General features: G+C 37.2%; 1 pseudogene; it reads right to left on the bottom strand.

Annotated features, from left to right (window-relative positions):
• Positions 1 to 5021: 5021 nt before the first annotated feature.
• LOC105513449 lies at positions 5022 to 7586 on the bottom strand (annotated as a pseudogene).
• Positions 7587 to 11814: the final 4228 nt, after the last annotated feature.

Genomic DNA, 11814 nt, shown 5'->3' with positions numbered 1-11814 from the left:
AAACTCGTGTCACAGGGATTTGTTGTACAGGTTATTTCATCACCCAGGTACTAAGTCTAGTACCCAATAGTTATTTTTTAATTTTTTTCTGCTCCATACCATCTTCCTACCCTCTAATTTCAGGTAGCCCTCAGTGTCAGTTGTTCCCCTCATTGTGTCCATGTATTCATAATTTAGCTCCCAATTATAAGTGAGAACATGTGGTTTTTGTTTTTTTGTCCCTGTGTTAGTTCGCTAAGGATAATAGCTTCCAGCTCCATCCATATTTTGCAAAGTACATGATCTCATTCTGTTTTATGGCCGCATAGTATTCCATGGTATATATGTACCACATTTTATTTTTCAGTCTATATCTCAGTCTTTATATTTAAAATGAGTTTCTTATAGACAATATATTATTTGTCTCTCTAAAAAATGCTTTCTGACAATCTATATTCTTAAATTGGTCTAGTTCAAAATTCTTGTTTAAAGTAAGCATTGATATAGTTGAGTTAGTGTTACCATATTTGTAACTATTTTCCTCTTCTTCTTCTTTTTTTTTTTTTAGACAGAGTCTTGCTCTGTCACCAGGCTGGAGTGCAGTGGCGCGATCTAGACTCACTGCAACCTCCGCCTCACAGCTTCAAGTGATTATCCCGCCTCAGCCTCCTGAGCAGCTGGGACTACAGGCACATGCCACCACGCCCAGCTAATTTTTGTATTTTTAGTGGAGCTGGAGTTTCACCATGCTGGCCAGAATGGTCTTGATCTCTTTACCTCGTGATCCCCATGCCTCGGCTTCCTAAAGTGATGGGATTACAGGCATAAGCCACCGCACTCAACCTTCTTTTTTTTTTCACATCAGTTGTTTTTACTTTTTCTACTGTCTTTGAATTGGGCATTTTCTTCTATTCCAGTTTACTTTCTCTTTTATCACATCAATTGCATTTACATTTTTAATTTTGGAGAATTCCCTAGGGATCATAATATGCTTTTTTACTTAATCCATACAAACCTTCAGTTAATACTATGACACTTCATGTGTAGTAAAGGTGGCTGATACTGGCACATTGTCATTTTTTTTTTTTCATTTCTTTTGTCATTGCTTTCATTTATTTTTAATCTACTCAATTTTACAATCACCAAATATATTACTAGTATTATTATTTTAAATACAGCTATTTTTAGATCAATTAAAAATTAAAAAATAATTTTTTAGTTTCTATTTGACTTATTTATTTTCAGTGATCTTCCTTGAAAGGTGGATATGCTGTCAACACACTCCTATTTTTTTTTTGTCTCAGAAATTATTTCCCTGTACTTGATAAAGATAATTTCATTGGATATAAAATTCTAGGTTGGCAATTTTTCTTTCAATACTTTAAATATTTCCTTCTATTCTCTCATGATGATATGCTTTTTTTTCCCCATTTTTTTTTATTTTATTAATGAAAAGTTCGATGTAATTCTTAACTTTATTTCATTGTAAGTAAGGTGTTTAATTTCCTCTGAGTTCTTTAAGATCTTCTCTTTATCTTTGGTTTATTGACATTTGAATATGGTATGCCTAGGTTTAGTTTTTTGTTTGTTTGTTTTTATTTTTTTATTTTTATTTTTTGCATTCATCTTGCTTTGTATTATCTGAGCTTCTTGGACTGTGGTTTGGTATTTGTGATTACATTTGGAAAGTTCTCAGCCATTACTGCTCAAATGGCTCTGCTTGATTCCTTCCTTATGCTCCTTCCAATATTCCAATAAAGCAAATGTTATAATTTTGAAATTATTCCACAGTTCTGGATATTCTGTTTGGTTTTGTTGCTGCAGTTTTTGTTTCCATTATTATTCCTTCTTCACTTTGCATTTTAGTTTGAGAAGTTTGCACTGAAATATCTTCAAGCTCAATGATTCTTTTCAAATCCATTTGCTGTCTACCTATTTAAGGCATTCTTCATTTCTGTTACAGTGTTTCTGATTTCCTACATTTATTTTGATTGCTTCTTGAAGTTTTTATCTTTTTACTTCATTACTCATCTGTTCTTGCACCTATTTTTCCATTAGACTCCTTAATATATCAATCATAGTTATTATACATCGCTTTCTGATATTTTCAAAACCTGTGCTATAACTCATGTTCTGATACTTAGCTTGCTGTTTTGACTCTTGATAATATTTGTTTTCTTGCTTTTTTCCTTCTTTTTTTTTATTGAAAAAGGTAATGTATCTAGTAATAGAAATTGAGCTCAATATGCCTTTGCTGTGAGGTTTTATGTTAATATGTATGGTAAGGAGTCTGACTCAAATTTTGATGTTTGACTACTGGCAGCTTTTCTGCCTCGTTCTTCCCCGTTCCCCTGTGCCATCCATCTGGTCAAGCTGGTAAGAAATCTTGGGTTCTGCTTCTTTTGTCACTGGTGAGGAGCCCATGATTGTGCCCAGGAAGCCTCACCGTGTCCACCCAGTAGCCGTAATAAAAACCCTGAACCAGTTTAATTTTCTTGCTCTCTTAAGTCATTTCATACCTCTTTCAGAGTGAAGCAAATCAAAATATTTCAACCCCCAAAATGACTCCCTGTTATATAGTGGGTATTTTGAATTAAAGGCCCTTAAACATCAGTAGACACTGAAAAAAAAAGTTTCCTTCATTTACATAGAGACTAGATGGACCCCTCAAGGAAAACAATTGTTTTTCCTTCTCATGTCTGTTATCTGATTATCTGTTGCAGAGCAGAAGACTGAAGAATGTAGTAACACCTGAACTGACCCTCATGAGACAGTGCCTGTCGCTCAGGCTCATTCATTTTCTAAGGAGAACCATTTACAAGTTCATCTCTGTTCCCTACTTTATTAATTTTCCCTAATAATCATTTATTGCCCCTCAACAGAATTACAAATATTCTCCACCTCCCTTCTCCCTCTGAAACAAGAAATATACAAACTTCTATACCCCACTGAGGATTTGGTGATAATAACTTTGTGGTTCTCCCCCAAGCACATGAATAAATCGTATGCCATTTCTTCTATAAATCTTCCTTTTGTCCATCGATTTTTTATCAAAGCTTCAGAAGGTGAAGTGAAAGTTTTCCCTTGACCCTTAAAAGAAGTCTACTCTGTTCTCTCCAGAAAACTTCCACCATACAAGTAATAAATATTTCATATCCTCTTGATGTCTTTATGCTGTCACCAGTTGCCATGTCTGAAACCATTACACCTATGTGGAAAATCTGAAATAATCATCCTAGAAATTGGACTGCATTTAATGTTTTCTGTATTTGTAGGTCATGGAGACTTAAAATTTTCCCAATGTCTTGTTTTGTCTTCCCTCTTGTTTTTAAGCTTCAATAAGAACTTTTACAAAATAAAAAATATATCTTGCAGATCTTATATCTGTAATCCACTATTATTATCCTGGAGTACTATTGATATGGAAAAGTATGGAGGATGGAATGTAATTTTCCAATGGGTTCTTCTTGTTCTCTGCACAGATACAGCTGATTTACTAACACAGCCATATTGCAATAGAGAAAGAGTATAGTAAACACAGAGCCAGTCAACAGACAGGAGTTCATTACACCTTTCAAATTTGGAGGCTAAGTTTTGTAAGAATAATAGGACAGACAGGGGGCTAGAGGATAGGGAATATTCACTGGGTTGGTGATGGAATTATAGGGGGTCAAAGTTGTCCTCTTTCACTGAGTTTCTGGGTGGGATTACAAGACAAATTGAACCAGTTTAACAGTCTAGTTGGTACCAGCTGGTACATCAGAATGCAGGTTCTCTTTTTTTTTTCTTTTTTTTTTTTTAAGACAGAGTTTCTCTCTCTCTGTCACCCAGGCTGGAGGAGTGCCGTGACGCGATCTCGGCTCACTGCAAGCTCCGCCTCTAGGTTTCATGCCATTCACCTGACTCAGCCTCCTGAGTAGCTGGGACTACAGGCACCCACCACCACAGCTGGCTAATTTCATTTTTCTTTTTTTGTTGTTGTTGTATTTTTAGTAGAGATGGGGTTTCACCACGTTAGCCAGGATGGTCACGGTCTCCTGACCTCGTGATCCTCCTGGCTCTGCATCCCAAAGCACTGAGATTACAAGCGTGAGTCACCGTGCCTGGCCTTAATTTGTTAGTTTTACAAAGGTAGTTTTTGTCACCAAGCATGGAGACAGTACATTTAGGAAGGGCTGTTATCATACTTGCTTTAAAGTTAAACTCTAAACAAAATTGCTCCCAAAGTTAGTTATGCCAAAGAATAAGCAAGGACAGTTTAGAAGATAGAAGCAAGATGGAGTCAGCTATGTCAGATTTCTCATACTGTCATAATTCTGCAAAGGTTGTGTCAGGGAAGCATTCTATAATCTCATGCTTAAATATTAGCCTCTTAGTACAGCTGTGTCCCTGGGCTGTCACCTTCACAAGTGCTCCCCACCAGCCCCCGTCTTTATTTGATACAGGTAGGCTAAAGAAGGTTGAATTCAGACAATACTCTAAGACTTTTCCCTAGGTAGAACACGGTTTTATGAATTATTTCCCCTGGGTAGTGGGCCTTTGTTATGGAGGAAACTCTTGGCAATTTTTTTGTTACCTTTCCCCTCCACAGTCAGAGCCACTAGAGAATCTATCTTGGCTCTTCACTATGAGAACTTGGTTGTGTTTCTGAAGGCAATACCCACTGAAAGTGTGGGGGTACTGCTAAAATTTGGAATTTCTGACTCTCCTGCTAATCCACACTCAGTTACCAGCACCTAGTCTCCCAGAATTCATCAAAATTACCATTTAAGTGTTCCTACCAGTTTTTGGCTCCAACAACTTCTGCTCTAGATAGTACATCTCAAACTGCAACTCTCTGGAGTTATCTGTCTCTCTCAATTTGAAGGTGGCAGTTTTCCCTGTTAACACAATGCCCTTATGGGACCAAGAAAACTCATTGGTTTTTAGTTTGATTAGCTTTTCTCTTGTTAGGATGGAAATAACAAATTCCAAGGGCACCTATACCTATTCTACATCATCTAGTTCTTTGTCTCTTTCATATTGGCTCTTACTAAATATTTTTAACTTTTGACTGATAAGTAATGTTCATCATACTGAAAATTATTCAAAAGGCCAAATGTGAACTAATACAAAAGTCTAATGTTCTCTGTTTTCTTGTATATACTTAACTTTCTAAAAGTCAATGTGTCTCAACCCATGACATCATTAATAAGTGCTTTACAGTTTGTACTTTTAAATATCCACATAATTTTCTAACTTCCTTTGTTTTATTCACTTTTATTATAAAGTTGTCCTGTCACAGAACAATTCTTCTTTCCCTGAGTCTGTTACAGAACTTCATACATTTGAAATTTTGCACCGTGCTACTCCTGATCTCAGAAATGTTATTTCCCCTCTACCTTGGAAATTTATTCATTCATCTGGGCACAGCTCAAATTTCAAACTTTCTGAAAAGTATATCCCAATTTACTCAAGTAATTGGTTAATTTCTATGAATTTCTGTTAGTTGTTTATTCTCCTTTTGTATTTTTTGTATAATCTTTCCACACTTCATATTTATTGTTTTCCAATTTTTCTCCCTTACTAGACTTTAGTCAAGAAACTGTTCATTTTTGCATTATTAGAGCTTTGCTCACACTGAATTCAATAAGCGTTTGTTGAATTATTAATGTCTTAGGTTTAAACCAGTTTTTTTCTCTCTTCTTATAATGTATAATCTTATAACGTGAATCTTAATAAATCAAACCAAATATTTTCTTAAATTTTCTTTATACGTTTGCACATTGTTTCCTAATATTTTTTCCTGCATTGCTAAAAAACTTTGAAGAGCTCAGGCTATACAATCTAGATCAAATATAAACAATACTAAATTAAAACAGGAATTTTTGTTGCTTCTAAGATGGAAATCTAAACCCAATTTATTAACAGTAAAGACATAGTGGATTGGTCCCCATTGTAACCTCTACAGATCTGATGAGTGGAGGAACACCAGGGTTCTTGGTCCTGGCGCTGGTTTTGATAACATGACATAGATGCACGTGAAGTGGTTTTAAGGAGTGAAAGGTTTAATAGGCAAGAAAGAAGGAAGGAAGAAAGAAGAAAACAGCTCCCCCATGCGGAGACAGAGGGAGGGGGTATTGGAGCAAAGAGAAAACCCCAAGTGTGGCTGAAATCAGTCAGTTAATATGAAGAGACTGGAGGAGGTGATGTCTGGTTTGCATAGGGTTCAGGGGATTGGTTTGACCAGGCATGTCATTCAGGTAGCCCGTGAAAAACTGACCCTCCCATCTAGCCTTTCAATATGCAAATGCAGAGCTCCATGATGTTCCACACACGGAGATATATGGGGGTGGCCATGTTTCCAGGCACATGTGAGGCAAGGACAAGAAGAAGGTGGCAGGAATTGCCATGTTTGGGTTGACCCAGTTTCTTTTTTTATTTTTTTCAGTCCATAAGTATATTGTCTTTATCTGAAAAATTCTCATGGAAAATTGTTTGGTTTAGCTCTCAGCAGCCCAGTGGCCGGATCTCAGCTCACTACAAGCTCCGCCTCCCGGGTTTAGGCCATTCTCCTGCCTCAGCCTCCCGAGTAGCTGGGACTACAGGCGCCCGCCACCTCGCCCGGCTAGCTTTTTGTATTTTTTTGGTAGAGACGGGGTTTCACCGTGTTAGCCAGGATGGTCTCGATCTCCTGACCTCGTGATCCGCCCGTCTCGGCCTCCCAAAGTGCTGGGATTACAGGCTTGAGCCACCGCGCCCGGCAGAAGCTTGCCTTCTTTAGAGCTACCCCATCTTTCTTCTGAGCAAGGGACATTTTGGTATGGTTCCACCTCTTCTTTTTAATTTATTTCTTGGGCTTCTTTTCATAGACTGGATTCTCTCATATAGCAGCATAAGCTTTCTTATACATCTCCTCCACCATGTCTGGAGTTACACTGTTTTTTTTATGTATTGAGAGAACTGTTTCTTGTAAGCATCTTCCATTAAGTAATGTATATCCTCTAAAACATTCTGGCCCATGATGTGCTTCTGATGTACTTCTGCATTAAATTCCTTGCTTTCAGAATCATAACTAGGGAATTGTTTGGTACTATGAGGGACAGACAAGCCTCCATCAATAGCTCCTTTCAGGGCACCAAAAACTTTATTGCCAGTGGTAGTTCTGGCAAGGCCTACATCCAAATAGTAGATAAAGGCTCCTGGCTGACCATCAATGTTTTCCACATTGTATTTATTGCCAGTCACCTCCACTTGGCCTTCATAGATGTTGTCCATGCCAAATCTATTGAGAAGCCAGTGGACCAGCAGCAGGCCAGCCCAATATGCTAAAGCATAATTTGTCAGGCCAACCTTCACACCATATTTTGGCAGTTAGTATGCCTAGGATGCACACACTATCATATCCCCTTCTATACGAGCATAAGCAATCTAATAAATGATATCTTTGTTACACGAACTATCATTCTGTATTTGGGTGTGTTGTATTTATTTTTATCCTGTATCTCCAAGCATTTCTGAGCACAGAAATCAGTTTTGCCCTCTTGTCATCTTCTAAATTTCACTTGGTATCTTTCAAAGTAGGCCTGATTCTTAACAACTTTAACAAACCCCATCCTGCTGAACAGAGACCTGCATCCATGGCCTGACAGAGACCAACAGGCCCAGCAGCACTAGGGAGTGCAAAGGGCCATGGCCCTTGCTCAGAGGCAGTATGCGGAATCCAGGTTTGAATGGCTTGCAATTGCATATCAAAGGTTGCCTGGTCAAACCAATCCCCTGAGCCTCTGAGAGCCAGGGCTTTCCTGCTAGACAATAAACATTTCTGGAGCTGCTTTAAAAGAAACAAAAATTTTCCAAGGACCGTTTTTCCTCTGTATCTACTTAAAATAATTTCTTAATAACTCCTACAACATAACCTCATATTGAGCATTTTTGGATTTATAGAGAGAAAGGCTGAGGAAAGCAAAAATACAGAAGATGAAGCAGACTGGTCACTTCAGAATTACTTTCCTCATAAAGGTTAAAGCAAAGATGATTTTGTTATTATGCTAGCTAAAAATGCCGTGTATAGGGATTTGACTATTCTTTCCTTCTCCTGATTTCTTGGAAGGTCAGATAAACATTTAGTTTTGGTTTCGTCATGTGGAATGTCAGCCTGAGCAGCTCCGTTTGGGTTTAGTTGTTGGGCCTAGAACAGAAAGTTCAAACCAATGATTTCTTACACATTTTATTTAACAATTTCCCCTTTTTAGTTAGGATCTCACGTAGAACCAAAACCTATAGCACTAATGCTACTCTCAGTCATCATCATTTTGGGATTTGGGTTTTGACACATCATTCGTAATTTACAGTGTTTTTATTGTCATATGTTACTTGAAGGTTTTATTATTCTATCCATAAAGGCCACTTAGTATTCAGCAGATGGCTGCATGTGGACATTTAAGACTTTTTGAGAGGGTGTATTGTACCAGGAAGACTACTATTAGGACCATCAAGAGGATAATACCAAGAGCTTGGAGTATGTCCCTTAGCTAGGGTCACCATAAACCAAACCAACCAAAATTGAATAGACAAAGAATGAGTCAGACAAGAAATCTCACCTAATTTAATCAAGCAATCTGTTTACTAATTTTTTGTAACTGAACTTGTATAACACCTGACGTATTTATCCATATGCAATCAGTGCCATCAACCTTATAGACTCATTTCTGTTCAGGTAGTAGAAAATCTAGCATCCCATGACAGGTTAAACTAAAGCAGGGAGTAAGAATATATGGGTATACAAATTTTATTCTATAAAAGTGACCTGTGGTATAATTTGAACAACAGTTGAACAGTGGATATTGATCAAGTTACTCACTAGTGGATTAAAGAATTCCTTGGGTGAGGTAAATATTTGGATTTGACATGACAGATCCAACATTTCATCAAGTTATTCACAGAAGCTGCTGACTATGAATTTGTTTGTATAGTATTATTCCACCAAGCAAAAAGGGTAGGCGTGAACAAGGAAAAAGTAAGGGTAAGAGTCCTACTACGATGGAAACTCCTGTTCTGATGTCTTAGGGAAAAACCACTCACAGAAGAAAATCATTAATATATCCTCCTTGTTTGCACTTTGAATGTCTCTGATTATGGCATGAAGGATTTTGGTAAATCTTCTGTGTGGCCCACATACCAGGCATGAGACAAGAGTGTGAAAGTTTCAAGCGCGAATTTTACGTCATGTTTTCCAGCTTCAGGTTGTAGGGCTTAAGGAATAGAGCAATTGTTGTTCTCGGTTGGAAAGCTGTAGCCATATGTTGGAGGAAATTAGAAGAATTCAGGATCCAATCCTGTATACAGGTAAACCATAAAAACTTGAAAACAATAAAAAGGACTACAATCTAATAACAAGTATACCTATAGTTTTTCTTCAGAAACAATTTTTTTTTTCTCTCTACAGTTACCCTCATTTCTAACAAAGATAAATGGAATGAAATCAGTTTGTCTGCAAAACCAGTACAGTTTCATTAAACTTGGTCGGATTATTTACATAAGTATAGAAAGAATAGACATTGACCACATAGGCTCTTTTGAAGTTGACTTTACTGGAACTTTTGATGGAGAATCTTAGACTGGACTTTAAAAATCTCTCAAGGCTAAAAAGTCAAATCAAAGCAGACTTCAGACTTCACCTGCAGTACCTATAGATTCAGTCTACATGAATCCTCAAATATGACATCGCTGTTAAAGCTTTGGTAATATAACCAGTATTTCTAATGGTATCTTGTTATAAAGAGAGTTTATTATAATTTAGCTTATCAAAATAATTATGTTTCCTTAAAATAACAATATTCCTGAATAGTTTCTAAATTCTGGATGGATAAGATAGGGAGAAAAAGTAAATGTTTCCTTTTTGTTCACAAGAGTAGACTTTACTAAATTTCTATAAAGCATGCATAGCTCAAAAGTAAAACATAATCCTTAAATCTGAAAAGCAAAGCATTTTTTAAAAGCAATAGTTCAAATTAATAAGATGCATAAATTTATAATTTTTGTATCAGTTCATTCTGTCTCATGTAATTAATTCTTGTTTTGCTTGTTCTTGATTAGCAGTTTCACAAACCCAACAGAGTTCTAGAAATTCCTACCTGGTCCAATGTTATAATCTTAATGTTATCAGAAATCTGTATTTGTCAGAGTACTTTCCTTCTTTTCCATGAATCTCCCTGAAGAGATAACACTTTAGGATTGTAGTTGCTTATGAAAAGCTTTCAGAAAAGCATTAGAATAAAGAAATTAATGATGTATAACAAGATTTAAAACGGCGATGCTTAAAGAGCTGATGAGTGTTTACTATAATAATGACATAATTGAGTCCAGGCACACACCTGCAATCCCAGTGCTTTGGAAGTCCAAGTCACGAGGACCACTTGAAGTCAGGAGTTTGAAATTGGCCTGGGCAACATAGTGAGATACCATCTCTGTAGAATGTAAAAATATGTTAGCTGGGCATGGTAGCATGCCCCTGTGGTTCTAGCTACTCAAGAGGCTGAGGTTGCAGGAGCATTTGGGCCCAGGAATTTGGGCCTGCAGTTGGATATAATAATGCCACTCCAGAAGGTGATAGAGTAAGATTTTGTTTCAAAGATTAAAAAAAAAAAAAATGGCTGGGCATGGTGGCTCACGCTTGCAATCCCAGCACTTTGGGAGGCCAAGGTGGGTGGATCACCTGAGGTCAGGAGTTCAAGATCAGCTTGGCCTCATCCACTTCATTGTAGTGAAACCTCATCTCTACAAGAAAAAAAAAAAAAAAAAAGACACAATTAACAACAAAATTTGGCCATTTCTTATTATGTTAGTTTGTGGCATACAACTATGAAAATTGAAATATTGGCTGATAACATCAGATTTCTATGAATTGTTATATAATTTTTGGAACACACATTAATAACATATTCATCCAATTCATAGAAATATAACTGAAAGAAGGCTAAACATTACTTCTTATTTAACAATGCCTCCCACATAATTTAACATATTAAATAAGTATAATTGGCTTACTATGTAAAACCTTTCTGGATTGTCCCTAAGTGAGTTCAAGGTCAAGAGATATAAATCCAACTTTGATTTGGGGATGTTTATGAAAAAGATCAAAAGTTTGAAACTTTTGGTCAAAATAGGATTACAGGTAACTTTAAAATAATATTCATTTAATCAGAATGATAATTAAAAGATTTTAAAAAGCAAATATAGAAAGTAACACAGTTGTAGAAAAGTATTTAGCTCTGTGATAGAATACTCAGTTTCCTTAGCAATCAAACATCTCCTAAAAATAATATGAAGCATGGGGCACCATTTTAATAAAACACAGAATCTTTGTTTCTTAGGCCAGTTACCTCAAAGGTAAAGAAAACCATTTTACCATTAGAATACCACTGGGAGGTGCCAAGATGGCTGACTGGAAGAAGCTAGTGTGCTGCCACTCTCACAGAGAGAAGAGAGTGGTGAGGAAACAATAGTTACTTAAGTGGATCATCCAAGAGGACACACTGTGATGCACCAAGGAAGCAATATGACCCACAGAGAACAGAGAGGAGTGAGGCAGGACAGTTGAGCTCCTGGGATTGGTGCAGAGCCAAGGCAGGCCCCTTATCATGGGGAAAGGGTAAGAGAGTGAAAGCCCCTGGGTACTCACACTTCTTCCATGGACATTTGCAATCCTGGGCACAGGAGATACTCCCTGACTCTTGCCATGGGGCCTCCAGACTGACACGGAGAGCTGTGTGGAGTCTGGGCAGAGTCACCACTCAGACCTACATAGACCCCAAAGTGCCTTGGATAGCTGAGCACCTTGGTGCTAGCTGCTAC

The sequence above is a fragment of the Colobus angolensis genome, unplaced genomic scaffold (genome assembly GCF_000951035.1).
Source record: "Colobus angolensis palliatus isolate OR3802 unplaced genomic scaffold, Cang.pa_1.0 Scaffold23, whole genome shotgun sequence".
Classification (NCBI taxonomy): Eukaryota; Metazoa; Chordata; class Mammalia; order Primates; family Cercopithecidae; genus Colobus; species Colobus angolensis.
The sequence above is the reverse complement of the archived record's forward strand: the minus strand, read 5'-3'. Positions and strand labels throughout refer to the sequence as shown.